Below are 22958 nucleotides of genomic sequence, written 5' to 3'. Positions count from 1 at the left end.
CGCTAAATCATTTTTAAATGCATAATATAACTCATTTTACATTTTGGCATTTATGTGCTGTTGTCTTCCGCCTTTTTTCACATGCATTCATATGCATTTCAGATTAAGAAAACTTTTTCATTTTCCTTTGTACAGAACTTCATTTTTACAAAACTGTTTCAATAATTGTTTCAAAACTATCTCAATAACAATTAAATACTAATTAATTATATTCAGTTGTGTTTTAGGCACAAAAACAGTACTTTATATTGAAATAATGAAGATTTCTGTGCCACCCCAGACTGGTTGCTGGCCCGTTCCTGGCAAACCATATGAAAACATCCTGGCTCTGCCACTGCCTAAGACGGCAAAGTGATTAATATCCAGCCTGGTCTCATGGTAATTCATACATTTTTAAGAGGTGGCTAATTCATATGAATTTGTACTACCTCATTCATACAAATTCATATAATTTGTGCTAAATCGCATGTATTTTACGAGTTGCACAATTCATATGAATTTGTACGAATGACTTACACCTATCTGCACTGTAAGTCACTTTGGATAAAAGCATCTTATAAATGTAAATTATATAAAGCCAGGTTCAATATCTAGTTCATATATATTTTTGTTTTTTTTCCTTGCATATTAGAGTTAAAGGTTTATACAGAGGGGATTCGGATGTCTCTCTTTAGCTCTCCATACATCAGAAAATACTGTCAAAAATGCATTTTCAATATATTTTAGAACATGTTTTTAAACAGCACAAATTCTATATGAACGTCATCCTCTATTAAAAAAAAAAAAGACCGATACTATGAGTATACTATGTTCTTGCCTTAATGCAACTTAAATTATTAATTGTTCTTGTATTAGTAATTGTTTTCCCACAGGGATGAGCAGTTGTGCCTCACATCTGATGGCACTGCTCAGGTTGGTCCTAATTTGTGGGTGGAGATTTGTTGACAGTGCAGGATGGTGATTTGGCTCAGTCATGTAATGGATCTGACGTCGTCTCTGTCATTGGCCTGTGGCCTGTGGTCTTTCTAATCTGAAGATATGACGCCCACCCAGATTGTTTCATGTGAACAGCCACTTCACATAAAGATCCCATAATGGAAAAAAGAACAGTTTGGAATACTGTGAGTGGGTGTGTGTGAGAAAGAAGGAGAGCGAGAGATGGAGACAAACGCTGAGGGAGACCGTGACATGAGATCTAATGCATCTTATGATAAGTTATAGATTTTTCTTCTGTCTAGTGCACATAAAGTCCCTTGAAACGTATTTTGACACTGAACCACAGAATAGTGCTACTCTTTAAAAATTAAATGTTAACTAACTGGTCTCAAGGTCATTTTTCATGAATGTGCAAAATCCATTTTCCTCAGGTTCACACAAATGTCCTATCAGAGGAACCACCAATGTAGTTTATCATATTAACTATGAACATGTTCAACGAAGTTTGACAACCAGAGGGTGTCCAAGACTTTTTGTCATTTTCGTTTTGAACTATATATATATTGCTTAATTTTGTAAACTTAACATTCCTCATTTGTGAAATGATTTCATTAAAAAGTGTGCTCGTGCTTTATTTCATTAAATATACACTACAGTTGGAAAGTTTGGAGTCAGTAAAGTTTTTAATATTTTTGAAAGAAATCCCTTATCTTCACCAAGGCTGCTGATTCGATCTAAATAAACAATGATATTGCAAAATGTTATTATAGTTTAAACTGTTTTCAGAAAACTTTTATCCGCGAAGCATGTTTTATTATATTAAGCTGATTGTAACCCTCTGAGAAAACCTTTTTATTCAGTAAACTCTTTTGAAGAGATTTTTAATAGTTGAGTTAAGCCAAAAAAACCTGATATAATTTGGCCACATTTTTTTCTCGCCACGAAAATAGCCACAGAAGCTAGCAGGGTGTTAAATAAACCAACAAATGAACTGTTTTCTATTTTAATATATTTTAAAATATAATTTATTTCTATAATTGCAAAGCTAAATTTTTAGAAGCCAAATTTAATCCAGTCTTCAGTGTCACATGATCTTTCAGTCATCAATATTTGTGTATGTTTTATATTGGTTTGGTGTTCTGTAAACTGTAATATTTTAGTATGACTTTGACCTTGACCTATATTGTCAATGTTACACACTAATGGATACTGTTCAAAATTAAGATGCTGTATTTGTACACGGTTTAGTTGTTAAATGTTAGTGGGATCATGTTCATAGTTAACTAGGACACCTGTATGAACTGGAAGAGAAATGACTTCATATATCCACTAAAAGTCACCTTAGGCCTTAAAAGTGTGTAAAGGCCTCTTGGTTATATATTAGTGTAGCTTAAGTATCTCATGGTTTGTATGTATTTGCGCATTTACTCTACCTGCAGACTTTTGTATTAAAGTGCATTACTGGTTGTTGTTTTTTTTAGAGACGGTTCACAAAGCAACACAAGGAAGTAGTAGTGTTATATAAGTTGAGCTGTTAAGATCCACATTAATACCATCTGCTGTATGCTGAATCACAAACACATGCTGTATTGTGTTAAACCCTAGACTCCTTAAACACCTGTGCTGTGGTCAGTAGTGTTGCAACAGGGTAATAGGATGCTATAGGTGGGGATCAACGCTGCTGTTTTTGGCTTGTGAACACCTGTCTTTGGGGCAGCCCCCTGACAATGCAAAGCATCAATCACCCCGGCCATAACTGCAACGGCACATGTAGATTGCATCAGCCCTTTGCTTTGAAAACAGCTCGTTGCCCTCTTACTTTCCTAAAATTGCTGATGCTATAGGGAATTTCTTACAAATCTGCTTCCAATGAAGAACAACAACAATATTATTTTCCTCACTTTTTGTCCACAGGATGTTTTTGACCCAAAATTAAGTGGAGGGAATATCAGCAGATTTGGGTTATTTATGGACTTGTTTTTCCTCAAGATATAGTACAGAGAAAGTGAAGATGCATTCAGAGAACTGGATGTGATTCGAGAGTTGCGTTTACCGTGTCATTACGGTTTATTTTTTGGTGTCCTTTTGTGGTTTTACCGAGTACATGCACAGATATGATGCAACTGATATCCATCTGAGCATGTGTGTATGTGTGTGTGTGTGTGTGTGTGTGTGTGTGTGTGTGTGTGTGTGTGTGTGTGTGTGTGTGTGTGTGTGCGTGTGAGAGGTTTAAATAGGGTTGTTGCGGTATTGTGTGTGTGTGTGTAAGAGAAAGTGTAGGTAAAGCTGCAGAAACATGAAGTTTACCACAGATCAGAGAGTTTTTTTGTTCAAGTCTTTTGTGGATGTGTGTGTGTGTGTGTGTGTGTGTGTGTGTAGGTCAGGTATCTACATTGTTGGGACCAAATGTCCCCATCATAATCAAAAGTGAAAGCACCTACATTATGGCTAGCAAATAGCTTAACATACATACTAAATATTACATTTAAAAAACTTCAATGCGGGATGGTGTGTGTGTGAGGTTTATGTTTAGGGTTGGATGATGGAAATATTATTAAATAAATGGAAAGTCCCCACACACTAATCAGTGAATAGATATTAAGATTAAAAACTATGAAACCAAAGCTCTGAGAGTAAAGTGAATTTGTTGGATAAATATCTAGATTTATAGAAACACCCTCACTTTTCTTTTTTTTTTTCAATTTGCTTTTTTTATAGAAAAAAAGGCTGCTTGTGTGCCCTTTTTACAACGTGAAGTAGGTCTGTAGGATTATACTCATAATTCCCTATCAAAGATCTTTCCTCCCTCTTTCATTTTTCCTCAAGGCACCAAAAGATAAATGTTATTTACTGCCATTTTAAGTCTCTTTTCTCTGTCAGTGAAACAAGTTCAGTTGGTTTTCTCTGTCCTCCTTGTTTCAGATTTCACATTTTTGGCAGAACGTTGCAAGCTATACATTCAGCTCTCTTACATGAGAGTTTACATTTACTAGTTTTTACGCTCCGCTCATAAATATCCCTTAGAGAGCATTTAGATTTACACTACAATTATCCAAACATCACATAATCCAAAAAAATAAATAAATAAAATGCTGTTATTTCTGGAATGTTCATGTCATCGCTGTGAACTTTCTAGAGCAATAAATGTTATGTATTTAGTCGTAAACCAGTGAAAAAGTCACGCAGGCCTTCCTGTTGCAAGCCTGGATTGTGTGCCGCACCGTATCCTGGGCTTTATGACACAAATGTTAATGTTTACCTCTTTTACTACCTTCCACTTGTGAACTCTTCTTCCTCTACATTTATGGTCCTACCTTGCTCCTGTTATGGTCTCCTCTTTGATTTTATAGGTGTTAAAAGATCCATCAATAATCACTGAACTTCGCTCGACTTAATTGCGTCAGTTAAAGTGTTATTTCATTGTTGAGTAATATGATTTTAAAAGCTATGGAAAGGCATCCATCCAATCAGGAAAATTAGTTCCTTTCATTTTCAGTGTGTCTCTTGAACAGTACCAAAAACAGTAGGAAAATTAAGGACATATTGTTGAATTATACAACTTTAAGACCTGTACACCTTTTAAATGTATTGCTGTGTACTGTGTTTTCCTTTTGTGTGTAGTAGATTATCAATCAAGTTTAATGAACAGACTCTTGCCTATGATTTTAAAGTGTTCTTGTGCTGCTTTGACAAGCAGGGCACGAAAGTTGTGTTTTTTTGCTCACACACAACTTTATGTGCTGTATATAAATAAACTCTTTTATATACTGTTATTTTATTGGTTTGCATTCTTGCTACAATAAATGTATCCTGTTATTGGCATTGTGGGAGCATTTGATGAAGGTTAATGGTGTGTTTGGTCTGTGAACTAGTGTTAATATTGCTTTGGTTGCTCTAAAAATTCTGAGAGTTGCTATTTGTGCAAACAGATTGTATTTTGAAGGCATACTTTAGGTTTGGTTATCTTTAAACTATTGCATGTAGAAACTGCGGCTTTGACATTTAAAAAAAAAAAGTTTTTTTTTACGTTAGTAGGACTTTTGTAGCTGATGCAAATATGGGAAATGCTTTCAGTTCTCTTTCCCTCAAAGTGAAACTGGGTAACTGCTTTATTTCTTATTTATAAGGCTGCAGTTTTACCAGAGCAAATGTGGCTTCATTGACTCATGTGACACATGGCTGAATCAGGCAGTGTGCAAGCAACTGATAATTAAAACTTTTTTATATTTAAGATTAAAGAAAATGTATTATTTGAAATAGTGCTTTCCATAAATGCCTATTATTTTTTTTAAGTGTATCCACATGCGTGCAGGTTTATGTACTAGAGTAATTCTGAACCTTAGAATCTGGTGAAAAGCATTTTTACTTACTATAATCTCATATCATTTTTTTGTTCATGTTTTTTGATCATTTGCTGGAGATCAGAATCAGACCTGATTAACTAAACAACCATATCTTGACTTTAAGAAAAACAGCTCAATTTGATGCATCCTATCTGTGAGACATAAAGGAGATGCAGACATTACCATTTTAAGATTAATACCAGTGAAATGACTTTTCGCATTGTCTGCCAAGAATTTTAAATATACATGTAGGCTACAGTTTCGGTATGTATTGTATTTCATGACGAGGTCAATGGCTTTGGCCAGGGTGGCCCTAAAGTATTGTTTAAATGAAGAGCAAACATACGATTAGACGATGGATGTCTGTTTTCAGTCTGGTCAGTGTGTGTTCTATTATTGTTATATGGATCTTCCTGTCGTAAAGTGGGACGTGTATAACTTACAACTGTTGATAATGGAAAATCTTTTATCTTTGCAGTTGAGAGTTATTTTATGCATTACGTTTTGGCAAAGTCTGACAAGTTTAGCTGATTTGTGAGGGCTTAATAAACTGTGACGTCAGTTAGTTCAGGTCTTGCTTTATATTGTGGAAGTACACTAAACCAAATTACCATCATGAGGAGATATCAGGGTCCTGAAGCAGCTTTTTACAGGATGCAAGAGGAGAAACAGAATTTAAAAGTCAATGTAAAAACAAGCAATTACTTGAATGGAACTGTGTCCTTGTTCACACAGTGCAAATTATCTTCAGACTATGCATGATTCGATATTACTATAGTCTAGTAGTCCTGAAATGCTTTGAATTCCGGTTTAAGGCTTTTCCTTTGTCTCAGATGGAGTGTGGCTTATTGTTCTGTCTTATATTAATGCTACTTACTGTTGTTATTTCCTGATTTGCAGGCTAATCGTAAGCAAGATCTTAGAACTAATGCCTTGCCCAGGGCAGGCTTGATTATAGATATTAAACCATGTAGGCTTGTTTTCAGATTATGTAAACTAAAAGGATAAATTGAATAGTTCACCCAAAAATGAAAATTACTTCTTCATTTTTGTAGTTTTTTTCTGTGCAACCCGAAATGAGATATTTAGCAGATTGTGCAAGCTGCTCTTTTCCGTACAATGAAAGTGAATGGTGACCAATGCTGCAAAGTAACATTTTCAGATGATAACAACCTTAAACTATCATATGGCTTTAGAAAACCAAATATACCACATTTATGCTACTTTTATGGTGTTTTTACTTAGGGCTTTGACAGTTGCCATGACAACCACGTCACCGCGGTGGTAGATTGCCACAGTGGGTGTCAACTGCCACCAGCGGTAGTGCACGTGATGTCACACACTCTATAGCAAAAATAATACAGAGTTTTGTATACAGGTGTAATAACAGTAATACTCGCAAATTGTTTTACCATTATTTTATTTAGACTGTAAGTCTATGGTAATTCACAAATTACCTCAAACACCATACACAGCATTTCCTTTAGATTGGCAGGTTTGAGCGCAGAAAACAGACATAGTTTATGTATTCAGCAAATTAATTTTGTGTTGGGCGATGGACCTCTTTGGGAATGCGCCGCTTGCTTGGCGGCGAAACCGTGAACGGTGTCTTCACCGGATGCATCACTGTCGCATCGCAACAGGTTTTGTCTGTCTAGTTTCTACATAGGGCATTTGAACTCTGTGTCAGTACCTCATAAATAGGACGGGGCAGTATACTGTGGGGATTTGTCATGTCATTTTGTGCTGCATCCACTGTAGCATCACTGATTATAATGAGTATTCTGTCGCGGTACGCCGCTCACATCCGTTAGACAGAGTGTTACTTTCTTATTTAGGCTACTTTTTTGTTAACTGTATTATTTCTTAGATATACATATATAAATCAAACATATATATATATAGAAAACATATATTACATGCATGCACAGTTTAAAGGCAGCTTTTCTTGCCTTTTTGGGAACTCCATGGCTCCATGCGTGCACGTAGTTTATTTCACGGTTTGATATGAAAGGATATGGCAGCGCACCTTTGTGCATGCAACATAAGAGCACACGCTGCGAAACTCAATACCGTTTCCGTGCACGCTTGACTCACGCCTAGCGCTGAAGTGAAGTGGAGCGCGCATCTGAAACGTCTCCCATTCTCAGTCATTCTGCGACTGAATAAATATTCATTTTGGGGGGAACTGTCACTTTAAGTGTTGGCTTAGTGCCGTGTGTATTGTGTAGTTTGTTAAATCATACTGAAACAGTCTGTGGTCTCACCTCAGTTAACCCCTCCCATTGATGATATCATTACCGTTGATTGGTGAAGACGGGCAGTTGTTTTCATTCAAAAAATGCTTTTGTGTGTGGCTTATTTTGTGCTTATTCAAATACAGTCTTTCCGCCGTATTGATAGTCATAGGCTCAGTATATGAGCTCAAAGTGAACGGTAGCTAACTGATCGACAGAGGATGCGTCCTTTCTTCATGCGTTTCCATCTGACAGTATCTCCTGCTGTTCCTAAAGAGCATTCGTTAATGGTCTCATTATCGAAACAAAGAATATGCAGATTAACTTGTTTTTAAATAAAGTACTTTAAATGTAACGGATGGTGACAATACAGAAAAGAGAAGAAGGCCTAGAGTAAACAGTAGATGGATGGGAAAGATACTCCTGACACTAGAAATCAAATCAAAGTTGGACTTATCTGAACTCATTCCAGTGCTAATAGGAGACATTACTAAGTGACCACCATTGCTATTTCTGCTACGCTCATTGGCTTAAAATTGTTGTCATAAATAACTAATTTGGTGTTGAATTCCTGGCATGGAGGAGTTAAATTCTTGCTTCTTTCTGGAAAGCACGAAAGGCAAAGTCACCTGTTTTCGAGACATCACCGGACAAAGACAGCACTGAGCTGAAGGTCTCAGGGTTAAGTCCCCATGGAGGGTGACTGGGTGGTGACCAAGCTTTTCACTGGAAAGTTAGTATGAGTTATCTTACTACTGACCGTAATAATACAGAAGAAAATAATCAGCCCTTTATTTTCAGTATTTGTGAGTAGACAGATACCGGATCAGAGTCACAAGAGGATGAATAAACTGATTGCAAATCAAGTTACACCATAATGTACTACAGAAACTAGGCTTTTTAAGTGTTGAACAGTGAACAAAAGGTCTTTAATTGTCTTACTAAGGCTTTATGCAGCAAGAATCGATCAATGACTTATTTCATTAGATGTGAGCGAGGTGACAGCTTTATCTGCAGAGCTACTGTTTCCCTGACCTGCTCAAGGCCTCGTGTTGTACGGTAAGCCGTGCGAGTCATTGCAGCCCCATCCAGCCGGGAATCTGAGTCACGGGATCTTTTTACCGCCTTTTTTCAGATAGACATGTTTAAACTGCACAGGGGGGCAACTGTAGTGAAAATAGTCAATGTTAGTGTAGGAAGGGGGATTTTTTTTTATATGCACAATGTTCAGAAGTGTGCCACATACCTCATGCAAGAATTTTTGACTTTTGCATAGCAGTGTATAGGTGCTTTTTCAGGAGTTTTTCTTCGAGTCTGAGATAAATCAAAACCAAAGCTGAATCACTTGATAGTCTATTTTATGCATTTAGGGGAAAATTAGGGGCATTTCGTTGAATTCTTCAGTTTTGTTTTGTTTTTGTACAGCTGTGTAAATTAAATTACCTCTTTATTTATTTGTTGGCTTATTTGTTTATTAAGATGAAAGGACTTTGCGGAGATGGAATGAATTCAGAGAATGCATTTCGTTTGCTCTAGAAAATATGTTGATGCAAACATATTAAAGTTCCTGCGCAAAAGCATATTGTCATTTTAATGCTAATGATTTCATTTTAATGCATCCGATTTTACAAAATAACTGAGAATATTTAAATGAAACAATAAAGCAAACTACTGTAATAACTTTCAAGAAATGAATAGTATAAATGAAATGTATAAATGCATGTGCTGATAACATTTTTGGTCGACCAACGTTTAGTCGACTATTAGGAGGCAGCCCTATTGATATTGTTGTTGGTTTAAAACATTTTAAATGATAGTTATCAGCTTTGATATCTGTTGGTCTGTTCGGTTGTGACTCTTTGGGTCACGGGTGATTGGTTAGGTGACATCCTGTTGAAGGTGAGCACGGTTTACCCGCAGACCTAGAGCTCACCGGATAACTCAACCTACAGCTGCCTCACTGTATGACTGTACAGAAAGCATCGTTTCGGTGTGGTTACAGCTCTGTAGGTGTGTGAATGCATCCGTCTTGTGTAGCTCTTTTGCATGTAGCAAAAGAAAAACTGGGATTTTGCATGTACAGGTGAAATGATCAATTATGACATCCTTAAAATCGTTGTTATTATTACTCCAATTTAGTCCAATCAGTCTATGCAGATATTTTCTATGTGACATGCCGACTTCATGTTTGTATTGATATATGTATATAAGTGAAGCTCTGTTGCTACCGTGTGTTTCCGTTTCAAAACTCATGTTCTTAATCATCACTCCCGTCAAAACGAGTCTCGATGCACGAACCTATTTCTGGTTTGGAGGTGAGTTCGACTTGCAGTGCAGCCGCAAGTGCGTCAATATCGGATGCCATTGTGAGTGTTGCTCTGAGGTTTAAATATCCTGTTTACTTGTTTGCACACTTTTCATTATCACAAAATTGATCTTCGTTGAACGGTTATTTATTGCTTATTTATTAATCAATATAGTCTGTGTGGTGTCATTGCTGACATCTTTTTTAACTAGAATGTCTTTCACTGTATTTGCGGAGGAGACATTCTCGTAGCTCTCGTAGGACACCCCAGCTTTCCTTCCTCCTCTGGCCCAGCCGTAAGCAGCCCGGCCTGGCCTTGCCCGCGCAGTCATCCTGGGCATGTTTGGTCCTCCAGTGAGTCAGTAAGCAGTCCACCCATAGTGATTTTGTGAATTGTGTTGCTGTGTAATCACAGTTCGCTTTGAGGATGGCTGATGTCTGACTGCTCTCTCGTGCCTAAGCTTGTTGCATGGGCACATAGGAATGATTTGTTGACGTCGACTGGAATTTCCAGCTGATATTTTAGCAGAAGCATCTTTGATCACTTGTGCTCTGTTCCAAGTCCAAGTGAGCGACAGCTTTTTAGGCAGCGTTTTAGGCCTCACTGAGACATTGCCGATTCAAAAGCTGGTCCAAAATGTTCCAAAACAGTGTTTTGAGAAACAAGTTTTTGACTCAACTTTATCCATCTATATTATTTATTGTAGTTTATTACACACACACACACACACACACACACATTAGTGTATATATATTTATTTATTTATTTAAGTATCATTCAGTCCTAAAAAATTATTAAAAATAGAAATGTTAAATGAATGTTTATTAAAAATCTTTTTTTTTTTAAGTGCATTGTACACAATATTTTAATGTGGTTTGTAGTTATTCTTATTAGAGTATAATGTTTTTAGCTTAGTAGCTTGTTAACGGCAATCTCTATTGAAATAAATGGCTGGTCGAGTCTCAGACTGCCATTTTGAGTGCTGCATGGAATTGCTGCATGTGTACACGGAAAAAAATAATGGAAGAAATTACTCAGAAATTGGTAGTAAATTTCACTCATTACAAACTGCAAGTAACACATTTAAATATATGTGACAACTGAAAGTGTTTTCTTGTAAAATATACTTCAATTATATATATATATATATATATATATATATATATATATATATATATATATTTTTTTTTTTTTTTTTTTTTTTTTTTTTTTACAACTTCAAAAAACATTTGTTTACAGTGATAATGTTCCAAATTGATCTCTAATGAGGTTGTGTAGGCAGTAAAAAAGTGGCTCATTTGGTTTCAGATCTCTAATCTGATTTCAAATATAAAAGTTTTGGCTCTCTAGTAGAGGTGTGCGTTTTTATGCACACTTGCCTGTTTTGTGTACACATGTTTGTGCGTTCGAGGTGACGAGTGTCTTCCCGGTGTGGTGGGAAGTGACACTTGTATGAGTGTGCTATAATTACTCAGTTTTTTTCTCTTCTGAGCCAGCACTGAGACCCAAGGGGGAAGAGATTAGTATTCCCTGTCTCCCAGTCCCGTGCTGATAAGTCTTTTCCAAAATAGGAGTGATCTCACCCCTCTCTTTCTGTCTTCCTCTTCTCCTTTGTTTAGTCTGTTTTTTTTTTTTTACTTCATTCTTACTGTTTAAACACGGGACTGGCACAGCTGGTGGAGAAAACAGGAATGAATGTAAGCACGTAAAGCAATGTATGTGTGTGTGTGTGTGTGTGTATACGAGTGATTAATACCCGGAGTTCGGGGATCTCCATTCAGGACATGTTCTCATGGTTTGCTCATGAGGTCATTGGGAAAGATCCTCATGTAACATGGAGCTAGTTTTAACTGACACCAAGAACCAGACTAAAGGTGAATGGCAGTGCACTTATCAATTCCTCCACAGAGCGTGACCTTCTTTTGTTTGAAAATACCTGCACTGTAAATGATTAGGAGAAACTCATCAAGGCCTTTTTTTAAGTCTCTCACCTCATTAGTGTGTACAGATGTGTCTCTGTGTGTGAGAAGCTGTAGATGTACACTGGTTTATGACTTACACCCTTTATTTAAAGATGGCCGTCCTCATCAGCTGGCGGCAATGTTCCTTCTAATTTTTGTTACTGCTGACCACAACTTATTTTTATTGGGCGTGTCCACCTTAACAGAGATATATAATGTCTAGATTATAAATTAGATTATTAAACCGTCATAGAATACACATTTATAATTGTCAATGATGTACATTTATAGACTTATACAATTTACATTTATACAGATATTTTAGTGTGTGAGTTGTGTGTGTGCGTGTGTGTGTGTGTGTGTGTGTTAAATACACAATTAATTTGGTTTATTAATCTGATTTTAATATCAATTAATAAAATAGCATTTATTTTATTTTTGTTATTTGTGTGTTTTAGATGAATTTACATGATCAAATGCATAGTTAGTTAAAACCAGAGAAATAAATTATTCTGTATGCAATATGAATTTACATTTTGACTTAATTTTATTATTAATTATTACTAATTTGGACTTCTAAAATATGTTAATGTTAATATTTAAAAAATGTATTTTCTGTCTTGTTTTCCTCAGGAAAACAATGTCAATGTCAAGATAAGTTTTGTCAGGTTCATAAAACACACACAAAACTGATGCATTGCCTCTATAGATGACTGAAATTCTCTAGTAATGCAGTTTTTATCTTGTGAATTAGTCAGCCCTGAATATTTACACTTCTGTACTAAAAAACAGTGGACTTGATTTTGAAATGAACTCTGAATTATAAAATATCAAGGTTAATCTTTCTTTTTATTTATTTTTTAAAGTCTAGAATCTTATGGATTTTTTTTCCCATTTGCATGGGAGCAACATCAGAAGTGTGTGACCATGCACATGCACAGCTTAGAGGGAACATTGGCTGGCAGCTTTAGAAGGGACCTGAGGTCAGAGGTCACCTGTGACTCAAGGCTTGAGGAATTCAGTCTCAAGGAAATGAATAGCATGGGGGAAAAAAATAAGAGACAGAAATTGTAACGGCTACAGGAAATAAAAGCTCATTAGAATGTTGTCCAGAATATAACTGAGAATTATTAACTGTTTTATAGAGGGATGAGAAGTACAGGGAAGCTGGGACCTGTTTACCTCCAAAAGATACCCATGTTATTCATTGGGAAACACAGAGACACAAATTCTTTCACCTTCCTGCATGCTGATCCCATGGTTCTTTTTGTATGATGTTCACTAGTGTTTGTAAGAGATTTTTCAGTTATACGTTTTAATAAATTTCACTAAGGCTGATCAGTGTTCTCACTAGTGTATGTAAGAGGCCTTCCATGAATGCATATGAATGAATTTCACTAAGGTTTTTCAGTGTTATCACTAGTGTTTATTACGAGGTTTTTCAGTAATGCTTGTGAATGAATTTCTCTAAGGTTGATCAGTGTTATCACTAGTGTATGTAAGAGGTTTTTTTAGTAATGCACAAGAATGAATTTCTCTAAGGTTGATCAGTGTTATCACTAGTGTATGTAAGAGGTTTTTTTAGTAATGCACAAGAATGAATTTCTCTAAGGTTGATCAGTGTTATCACTAGTGTATGTAAGAGGTTTTTTTAGTAATGCACAAGAATGAATTTCTCTAAGGTTGATCAGTGTTATCACTAGTGTATGTAAGAGGTTTTCAGTAATGCACAAGAATGAATTTCTCTAAGGTTGATCAGTGTTATCACTAGTGTATGTAAGAGGTTTTTTTAGTAATGCACAAGAATGAATTTCTCTAAGGTTTATCAGTGTTTTCACAAGTGTATGTAAAAGGCTTTTCATGAATGCGTATGAATGAATTTCACTAAGGTTGATAAGTGTTATCACCAGTGTATGTATGTAAAAGGCTTTTCATGAATGCACATGAATGAACTTCACTGAGGTTTATCAGTGTTTTCACTAGTGTTTATTACGAGGTTTTTCAGTAACGCGTAAGAATGAATTTCACTAAGGTTTATCAGTGTTTTCACTAGTGTTTGTAAGAGGTTTTCATGAATGCATAAGAATGAATTTCACTGAGGTTTATCAGTGTTTTCACTAGTGTTTGTAAGAGGTTTTTCATGAATGTGTATGAATGAATTTCACTGAGGTTTATCAGTGTTTTCACTAGTGTATGTGAGAGGTTTTCATGAATGCGTATGAATGAATTTCACTAAGGTTTATCTGTGTTTTCACTAGTGTATGTGAGAGGTTTTCATGAATGCGTATGAATGAATTTCACTAAGGTTTATCTGTGTTTTCACTAGTGTATGTGAGAGGTTTTCATGAATGCGTATGAATGAATTTCACAAAGGTTTATCAGTGTTTTCACTAGTGTATGTGAGAGGTTTTCAGTAATGCATATGAATGAATTTCATTTCAGTAGTGTTTGTAAGAGGCTTTTCAATAATTCTGGCCTATACGGCCCCTCTTACTTCTGGGTAAGATTTAGTCACCTCTCCAAAGATTACAGTTTGTAAAACACAAGTGTTGACAGGTAATTCAGTTAATGGTGTTACAAGGCCTCAATCTGTTCTTTGCATCCATTATACTGGTTCAACTTACACTCAAAAATGCTGCTTCCTCCATTTATTTGGTTAAAAGGAGTGAATGCAACACAAATTGTAAAGTTAATTTCAATACATTTTATAAAATTACTGAATTAGTTTGCAACAGGACCATATGGATCATTTTTATGCACTCAGGCAGGGGATTTCCAATTCCTAGCATGCTTTGCATGGAACGGAATGGGAAGATTAAAGGTTAGAATTAAGTGTTTAGCCTATTTTATGCATTTTTGAACAAGATAAGGAAAGGAGGGAAACTTTATTTGTGTCTAATGTTCCATTATGTTGGGATTTAAAGTTTTTATTACATTATGTTGTAGGTTTATGGGTTACCTTGTGTTTAGATTAAATATGTGCTATTGAAAGTTATTTTGATGTATTTAATGCTAAGTTTATTAAGAAAACCCATTTCTGTCCACATTTGAATTAATATTAGCCAAAGTATTGTTGTTTTGAGTGTACTCGCATGCTAATATGTTTAGCTAATCACAGTCTTTCTCCCGCCGCCATGCCTCACTCTTCAAGTGTGTCAGCCTGTCATCTGTTCTTGTCGGGATAGCTTCTGTTGCTCTTTTTTTCCCTTTAATTTTTCTCGTTGGATCTTGTTGACGTTAGCAAAGATTTCAAGCACGCTGAGTCAGAAGCGTGCGTGGTCAAACAGGCCTTGAGCTGAGATAGCCTGTGCTGTCTTTATCTAGATTTCATATCATCGATGACCGGCATCTTGATCATCCTGTTCTTGAGGATCATCATCCTTCCCTGCATGTGTTTGAATCATCTCCCATTTCCTGTTGCTGATGTCACTCAGTAGGGAGATGGACAGACACACAGGAGCCAGTATACTAATGAAATGACCTCAGATACCCCTGTCCGCTCACCTGTGCTTTATCACTGAGGTAACATATCCTCAGCATCACTTAAATATGACTAATCAATACCAATCAATATAGCAAACCTTGATAACTTTGTTAGCTTGATGCACTCATCCTAGATAAGAGTTAAACAGGCATTGTGGGAAGACTTGGTCTCGATCTGCTGACATACACACATTAAGTGCATTTGCACAATATGTATTGGTGCAAATTAAGAGTCTTGTCAGTTTAGAAAGTTTTTATTATTATTATTATTATTATTATTGAACTGATTTTAACTGATACTTAAAAATTGTATGATACAATATGATATGAAATACAAATAACTTGTGCTTGGATTTATAATCTATAGATTAAAACATGTAGAGTATACATTACTAATTCACTCTAGATTTGTATTTAATTTAATATCATTTATATATAATTGCTATATTAAAATGTTTAATACAAAAGGTAACATTTTTAAAAACAAAAACAAATGTTAGACTAAGAAACTATGAAAGCTGTTACATGATCAGATTTGAGAAACAATGACGCATGGCTTTCCTGTAAATCCTGCTTAAATGAAACAACTGATATGACAAAGAAAATCTTTTATTGATTATTGATAACATACAGTTTTTAACAATAGTTAATTACTGACCTGTTATTTCTCTTCCAATATTTTAATGAATGCACATCAGTTGCTTGTATGTTGTGCAATGTGAAGTCTTTTAATTCATAAGAAAAATCATAAAGGAAATTTAGAACTTGCCAGTGGGTAAATATATGAAAAGTTAGAAACTGAAATTATGATGCAATTACTGCAAAATAAGTCAGCACTGTTGAGTGCGCAGAACAGTGTTACACACTTTACATTTAATCCAAAAATGAAGAGAAATTGCACTGTAAACTAAATATTTTTTTTACAATATACATAGTGTGCACTGTACACTAGAGATTTATTCACAATAAACATTGTGTGCACTGCACACTAGAAATTTATTCACAATAAACAGTGTGCATTGTACATTGGAAGTATGTTTGCAATGTTTGCACATTTTAGCAATTATTTCACCGTTTAAATAAAAAAATCTTATCCCACCTTCATTTAGAGATTTTCTTCTAATTAACACACATTTAACAGTGCAAAAATACACTTTTTTTTTACATATCTGAAAAGTAAATAATTTAGGTTGCCAAGTTGATAATTTGACTTCAAATTTGAATGTACTTTTTTAATCATCCAAGGGTTACACAGTAGCAGCCGTAACAAAGTTTTTTTTTTTTTTTTTTTACTCACACAAAAGGGACACAAGCAACTTTAGCATTAGTTATTTGTCAATTATTTTTTTTATAATTACTTGCATGAACAATTCATTACAAATGTATTTATACAGTTAGTGTATAGTGATGGAAATATCTGTCTGGAAATAGGTTTTGGAGTGACTATTCATTTATATAATTTAAGTTAGCAAGATATACAGTTTTAACACATTTCTTACAGATTTTTTTTAATCATATTTTATACAGGTTTTTTTTATTATTCTATTTAGTAGAAAACAAATGCAACAAAAAAAATACATTCCATCTCTCTGCAGCATTTAATTGTCGTAACATCTCAAAACGGATTTTCCTTCCTACTCAGATATGAACTATAATTCAGGTTCTGACTCTATAAGTGGTTTTTCTTCTGATAACCCCATGATATATACTTTCAGCAGAAATAATGCTTTCCCACCATAAAAGATGTTTTCACTCCAAAACCATGCCAGATAAATTTTTGGAAATATTTCAAGTACTCACTTTTATTGCCCCTCATTGTACAAATCGCATGGGTTCCACCGTGAGCAAAATATGCTCTTAGCAAGCATTTTCCAAGACATATCACAACACATTTTGTCATTTAAAAATATAAATATGACCAGATCATGCAATGTTGACAGAGAGTATATATCTCTTAGTCCAGCATGTTTTCCCAAAGAGATCCCTGCCCCAGAACGTTCCAGAAGTGAAAATCCTTGTTTTATGGACATGGAGATAAGTCCTCATGGTTTAGTAGCGTGTTTCTGACGGTTATTGAGTGTAAGGTCTGACTCGTACAGGCACTGACTCACCATGGCTCATCGGACAAGGCTCGATTGGAGCCCGCCAATTTCTCAAACACAAAGAAACAAGTTTCTGATCTGACTCTTTGTTCTAGCACAGCAGCGTTTCGCTATAGCTGTACTGCAAAACCCTGCTGACAGAAACAAAAAACTAATGATGGTTTAGATCTGAGATTAGGCATCAGATGTGCTAATGCTAGCTTCTCTGAGTGTTTACAGTTGGTTGGATTTTGGTATGTTCTCCTCTGAGGTGTGTGGGTGTTGGTTTTAATGGTGGATCTTCAGTAATGTCCTTATAAGCCTGCATCATTTTGCTTTTCCATTTGCAGTTTTGGGGCTTGATGTGTTTGCGTTTAGTTGACCCACATCATGGGTGGATGATGATAGTGTGTTTGGTTAATGATTTAACAAAATAACCGGTATGAGCTCATCTACTGTTTATCAGTGAAGTTGCACTTTCGGAAACTCGAGTGGGCAGAGGGGCTTGTTTGCGTCTGTGAAATGAAGAGTTCAAAGAGACCGTTATCGGCCACATGACTATGTAAAGTGATAAAACAAAGGTCCAAATGTGTCGGAGAGCATCAGGTCTATTAAAAAAAATGTGAATGTCATTTTAATAATAAATTCCTTGAAGAATCTTGCTTTTAGTTTAAGACATACATATATATAAATAAATATATTATTTTTAATTTATTTCCTAGACTTGTTTGGGAGGGGCCATTTGCCATGCCAGGGCAATCTCCTTCTCTTTTCCTTTCCATGTGATTGTGTGTGTGTGTCTGTGTGTGTGTCTCGGTTGGAGGGGGGGAAGGGAGGGGGAAGTGTAGGTAGTGGCTAAATCTTATAAAAGGGTTTCCTAATATGGGCTGTCTCTCACAGAGCCCCGCCTTCCTGCTGGGAGTAGGTGGGGTTTACACACTCTCTCGACCAGTAATCACACAGCATGGACTTAACTTCCTCATTAATTGGCTGAAACCAGTTCTTACAGGAACCGCCAGTGATAAATGTGAGAGTTCTGAGAAATCATTCATTTCTTCCTTCAGCCTAGCTGAGGGACATTACAGGGGAGTGTGGATGGCTCCGTGTGAGCATGCTTTCAGGACAAGCCTTTTTTTTTCTTCTCGTGTGTCTCTGTGTTTTTTTTTTCTCCCTTCCATCATTTTTTTTTTTAAATGCTTAGGATATATAGTTCCCAGAACAAGCTGTACTTTACAGATCTTTTTCCTGCCTTATTTGAGTTTCTGTCTTTTGGGATAACAGAGCTCGGTCTCTATCTCCCTCTCTCTGTGAGTGGAGAGAGGAGAATCGGGGTAAAGGAAACTCACTGACCTTTCAGAGTCGGTAAGTGAAATTTATGTGACCTCTCTCTCTTTCGCTCTCCCTCCCTTTCTTTCTCCGCTCTCGTCCCCTCCTCCTCTTCTCCTTTTCTGTCACAGAGCTTTTCCCCTGTTTGGCGCCTCTCTACAGAAGCCTTTCAGGGAGTACCTTGAAGCCCAGAGGGCAAAATTACAACACCGGACGGGCGGCGCACAGAAGAGGCCACCCCAATCGTAAGTCCCATCACTCATCTCTTTTAACCTTTAAATTTGCCTCAATCCCAGACGTGGCTTTTGTATTTTTGTTTATTTTTCCACCATTCCTCCTTTTAATTTATTACGCGCACCCCTATTTCTCTTTTGCTCCACATCCTAATTACCTCCCTGCCCTAATTATCGCTTTGAGACTGGTTTTATTCTACCGTGTGATTCTGTTGAGGTGTTATTGTTTGCATGTGGCAGACCGTAGTGTCAGGGGCTCCGCGAGGGCCGTGCGGTGGTTGGTCGCGGGGGCCTGTTCGGGGTCTGGCTGAGGAGGGATGCTGAGTCATACTCCGAGCTCTTTGAGTGAACCGGACACTCCCCCACGTCACACTAACTCACCCCCCTCCCCCCCCCTCAGCAGCCGAACCCTGTTGAACCCAGCGCAGGCTGCCGGAGACGGGAGGGGCCCCTGGGAGTAAAAGAAGAAGAAGGAGGAGGGTCGGGGGATGTTGGGAAGGGAAGCAGCAGGAGGAGGAGGGTTGGGGGAGGTTGAGGCTATACTCACGATTCCTGCCACCGCTGTTCCCTCACAAGTGCGCACAGAAACAAAGAGCTACACCTTTTTTTTTTTTACCTTCGTCTGCCCATGTGCGAATCCTTCGTTTCATCTAAAGAGCTTTTCCAGTTTGCGTGCATGTGTGTGTACGTGTGGGAGGAGGAAATGAAAGAGAGAGAAAGAAAGAGATGAAGTTGCACAATGAGAGATTACGGATGTTTCTGGAACAATGTTCCTTTTTTCTGGTAACTTGAACCTACTGCTGTTACTTAAGGAAAGCTGCGGGCTTGTTCAACCGGCAGGAGGAAACGATGCCACCGTGCACGTGTCACTAACGTAAATCTTGTTTTAAAGAATCAGAGAGAGATTGGAGGGAAATGCACGTGGAGATGAGTGATTGCTTAACCTGAGATGTTTCTGATGAGTTAATGCATTGATGATGAAGCATAATCGACTGTCTTTTACTCTCTCCTTACAGGTTTTAGAAGATGGTGATCAGCATAGTGCATCATAGACTTTTGGTTTCCAACGACCTTATAAAGCAAAACTAAATCAAGGAACTAAATTTACCCTAAAATCCAACAGCTTCCTCAATCTCATGACAGCCACTGCTAGAATAATAGGTTTATTTTTCTCAATTTTCTTTGAGGTTTCTATTGTAACATGGCTATCGGTTAACATTTTTACTTTTTAATGTGCTTGCTAGCTGGTGGTTTGTACTGATACTCATGTTCTCAGCTCTATCTTGCACAGGTTATCTGATCCCAATGGTTTAAGGTGCACTGTGGCTTATGTTGTGTGTGGTCTGTTACATTTAAGGGACAGATTGCAAATTTTAAAATTCGTTGTTAGTGACTTTATGTGCTTTTAAAAATCCAGCATATTCCAATTCACAGTGCTCGTATAATTTTAGATTCAGAATTTGAATTTAGGTAGCAATAACAGGAAGTTAATGTAAAGTAACACTGACTCTAAAGTCGCTTGCGTTACATTAGTTCTTCTGAGGAAAGATCGTCTTGCGTTCTAAAGCTTGGTGAATCATAATGTTCCTTTCGTCTAGAGTTATTGTTTTGTTTCCAGAGATCCAAAGAGGAGAGGGAGAAGGAGTGTGTGTGTGTGTGTGTGTAACCACATGACTCACTACAGGGCCACTCCACCAGATGCAATTACGCATTCAATAAGATTAAGAAGCGCGTGTGTTCGGGCACATATGTGCGTAGGCGGCTGCCACGTTTCGCGCGTAGCTCGTTATCGCTCATATTCTATAGGTTACATCCGATGAGCATCCGGTCACGCGGGAGGATGCTCGCAGCTCGCTGCTGGATTGGATTTGACTAACAGATTGTCTGTCAATTTGAAAGGTTAGTATCTAGCCTCTTTTACAGTGTCGAGTAACTTAGTTAAAACGAATGCAACGCTAGCGCCGTGGTGGTCCCCAAAACGGCACATTTTGGACGTCTCTTTAATCTAGAACACCTGATTCAACTCGTTATTAGAGGCTCCGCGTCCTGAAATGGGTGTGTCAGATCTGTAGTGTTTGGGGGGGGGGGCACCGGAACCAGATTTAGAACCACTGCACTGGTGGCATAACGTAAGGCAGCTAGGCAAACGTCTTGTGCGTCGCTTCTTTTCGCGTCGTTTTTTCTTTTAATTGCTTGTGAAATGTTTTTTCGGTGCCTTTTTGTATCGCTGCCCTGGTATGTGAGTCTGGAAGCTGCAGGCGTATAAAAAAAATGGAACAGTGTGGAGTTTCTTTTGCCGTTACCTTAAACGAACTCTCAGCTGAACTCAATGCACTGCCCGCTGCTGGAGTAGAGGAGAGGCAGTGTTGCCAGATCTCGTGAGAAAAGCAGCCCATTGGAAACATTCGATTTTATTGATCAGCATGAAACATTTAGATTACAGAGATTTACATAAACAGTTTTTATGACATTGACTAATTAACTACGTTTCATACACTTGAAAAAAATGCACATGTAATTGGATATCTGAATTAATACATTTAAAATCTAATTTATACAAAAGTAATATGAATTAAAAAATGTTGGCCAAGAAAAATGTAAATTTGTATTGTATTATTATGCAAACAAACCCAAAAACGGCAAGGCGCGATTTCCCGAATTAAAAATCGACTTGATGTAAAGTGGCTTATAATACGTGGATATGGCAACACTGCTGAGAGAGAGGGAGAGAGCGAAGTGGAGCGCGCGAGAGAGGCTGTATCTAAAAACCCAGCGAGACAGTCTTTCTAACGTTAGAGCGCGACGATGCTGCCCCAGAAAAAGCTGTCTAGGTAGGAGCCTCGCTAGGATTCGAAACACAGCCAGGGTGAGACAGAAAGGAGAAGCAGCGTTCGGTTATCTCACACAGTGCTTCATTGAATGAGGGGAATAAAGCTTTCGGTTCTTCCATAACGGGATTTAAATCATTATATTGTTAGAATGTATGACCACGCCCCTCTTCCAGCCCCACCCTCTCGTCTCATCATTGGTAAGTGAGTTAATTCTTCATTATGTTTCTTTATCGGTGTGGACAAGTCTCTCCCAGTATGTCAAATAGCTTATCAGACTGGTGTTGGCTGTTACATTCGCCCGGCGACAACAGTCTGTAGGCTGTCTGACATTTTGGGTTTTTTCATCCCCCTGTAAACATCTTCGTTTTTAATCGCTGTCTGTTTTGTTATTATAAGTAGTTGTCATTTTTATAACTATATATATATATTTTTTTTACTGAAAAATGTTTTTTTATTATTATTATTTATTGTCTCGATATTGTTGTCTAATTTTAGAGGGGTCGTTATGAAAGAATTATTTCCGATTTGTGTGTGTGTTTACAGAGCGCGTAATTGACGTGTTTCTGCGTAGCCTTTCTCGTTGAAGGGCGTGTGTGTGTGCGCGAGCGCACGTTCAAAACTAGGTTTTGTCCACTTGAATTTCTTGAGAATCCAGAAAGAACACACCTTATTGCAACACACTCTGTTATGACACATCTTTTTGCCCACCCCTTCATTTGCACTTGCTCTACATTTTTTTTCTCTATGTCATATAACTGCTCAGTCGTTATCTAACATGAGCAACTGGTATTTGTTATTAAATTAAAAAGATGTTCATTAAGCAATTCCATCTGTTTTTCTCCATTGTAAAACCACAGGGTGACCTGCTTGTCTTTCACAGAAGAGTCGTATCATTTCCTCTAACTGTTCAGAACATCCTGTACTTTAGGGAACCCCCTCTGCCATTCATGTATGTCTGTATGTGTCCTGAGTGTGAATCAATAAAGATGAATGAATTAGATGTCAACCCGTCTCCTGGTTTTTGAGTTGAGTTTTGTACATTTTATTATTTGAATTGTATAATATATTGTAAGTTCGTTTAGTGTGCTGCAATACAACATGCAACAATAATTGCAGGCTAATAAATGTGATTTCTGCAAGCTGAAGAAATTTGAATTAAAAAATGTTAAGTTTTAAAATTTAGCAAGTAAAATTAAAAAATACTATACATATCCCTACATA

General features: G+C 37.0%; 1 long non-coding RNA gene across 5 annotated transcripts in view; it reads left to right on the top strand.

Annotated features, from left to right (window-relative positions):
• Positions 1–22743, top strand: part of LOC113097155 (uncharacterized) — a 54423-nt gene extending 31680 nt beyond the window's left edge. For 3 of the 5 annotated variants that reach the window (XR_003288786.1, XR_003288785.1, XR_003288783.1), the window contains one exon: positions 15108–22743. This is a non-coding gene — a long non-coding RNA (uncharacterized LOC113097155). The remainder of the gene's footprint in view (positions 1–15107) is intronic. The other 2 variants (XR_003288787.1, XR_003288784.1) reach the window with 2 other exon arrangements.
• The last annotated feature ends 215 nt before the right edge of the window (positions 22744–22958 follow it).

The sequence above is a fragment of the Carassius auratus genome, unplaced genomic scaffold, assembly GCF_003368295.1.
Source record: "Carassius auratus strain Wakin unplaced genomic scaffold, ASM336829v1 scaf_tig00216123, whole genome shotgun sequence".
In the NCBI taxonomy this organism is placed as follows: domain Eukaryota; kingdom Metazoa; phylum Chordata; class Actinopteri; order Cypriniformes; family Cyprinidae; genus Carassius; species Carassius auratus.
This window is presented reverse-complemented; position numbering and strand designations above follow the sequence as displayed.